General features: G+C 36.7%; 1 protein-coding gene across 1 annotated transcript in view; it reads left to right on the forward strand.

Annotated features, from left to right (window-relative positions):
* The window catches only part of Znrf3 (zinc and ring finger 3), a 53,971-nt gene that overhangs the window by 39,624 nt on the left and 12,779 nt on the right, over positions 1-1,568 (forward strand). The gene's annotated exons all lie outside the window — the stretch shown is intronic.

The following is a 1,568-nucleotide window of genomic DNA, read 5'->3' on the forward strand; positions in this document are numbered from 1 at the left end:
TAATAATAATAATAATAATAATAATAATAATAATAATAATAATAATAATAGGGCTGGAGAGATGGCACTGGGTGCTCTTCCAAGGGTCCTGGGTTCAATTCTCAGCACCCACATAGGAGTTCGCACTGTCTGTAATTCCAGTTATAGGGGATCCGACAACCTCACAGACATGAATGCAGGTAATGCACATAAAAAGTAAATAAAATTTTAAAATAATAACAATCAGTATTTTAGAGGGTAGGGATGAAGCTCTGTGCTTATCTAGATTTGCCATGCTACAAGTTTGATCCCAGAATTGCCAAAGGCAGAAAAAAAATTTAAGAACTTGTCGGTAGTTTATGTTAATTATTTAGAAGAAGAATAAAAGTGTATTCAATAGAGTCATACACACACAAAATTGATTGGAACCCCTATATGTTAGAACTTTCCATAAGAAGCTGTAGGCACATACTCATATCACCTATTGACAGCCCAGCTCCTTGTTACTCTGTTATCCAAAACTCCGAACAAAGATTTGTTGTCATCTTTTAGGTTATTTCCTATTAGATCTCCTACAAAAATGAAATTACATTTTGTCTTCATTTTTCTATAATAATGCTTAGGGGAAATTGCATCCATGTACTTAACAAAGGAATAAGTAAACAAATAAAACTTCATATATCTCAGAGGTTCCAAAAGGCAGGTATTGATAGTAGGTCTGAGCCCCAAACCATGGATGTAACTATACACATGAGAAACACACACATACCTATAAAGCCATCAAAATGTTGTTTGCATTGAGAGTTTACAGACTCAGTCATAATGGGAGAACCATCTTCATGTTCAGGGAGCACTTTCTCCTTACCTGCCACAACCTGGGTATGGTCTCAGACAGGCTTCTTTCAACTTTACTGAACGATTGATTGAATCATCTTAGGAGTGATAAGTGATTAGCAAAGTTCTGCCTTCTGAGGTTGCAAATTTTGTGCTTTGAAAAATGTAAGTATGCAGATTTTGCCCTTTTGTTTTTTATATCACCTGCAAACATCTCCTTACCACCATGTTTCTGAACTCCCCTCTGGTTCCACCTTTACTGGCCTAAGTGAGGATGAAAGCAATGTTATGATACCTCTAATGGGAACGGTTATCAAAGCAAAACCTTTGGTTGCTGCTCAGCTTCGCTTAGATGCCACACATCTTTGAAAGCTTCTTTCAAGAAGCTTTATCTTGAGAGGTTTAGGAGTATGATGCTATAAAAATAAAGTTTATTTTGGTCACCAGATGGATAATATTCTAGCTAGGATTTAGATTTGTTTGAAATACAATAATCTGGCAGGAGTTGGCCAGATAAATTTGGAAATTATCTAAGATAAAATTTGTTCAAATAGGGCTGGAGAGATGGCTCAGTGGTTAAGAGCATTGTCTGCTCTTCCAGAGGTCCTAAGTTCAGTTCCCAGCAACCGCATCGTGGCTCACAACCATCTATACAGGGATCTAAAGCCTTCTTGCATGCAGGTGTACACGCAGAGCACTCATATATGTTGAATGAATGAATGAATGAATGAATGAATGAATGAATGAATGAATGA

This window comes from Psammomys obesus, unplaced genomic scaffold, assembly GCF_907164565.1.
Source record: "Psammomys obesus unplaced genomic scaffold, mPsaObe1.curated_primary_1811, whole genome shotgun sequence".
Taxonomy (NCBI): domain Eukaryota; kingdom Metazoa; phylum Chordata; class Mammalia; order Rodentia; family Muridae; genus Psammomys; species Psammomys obesus.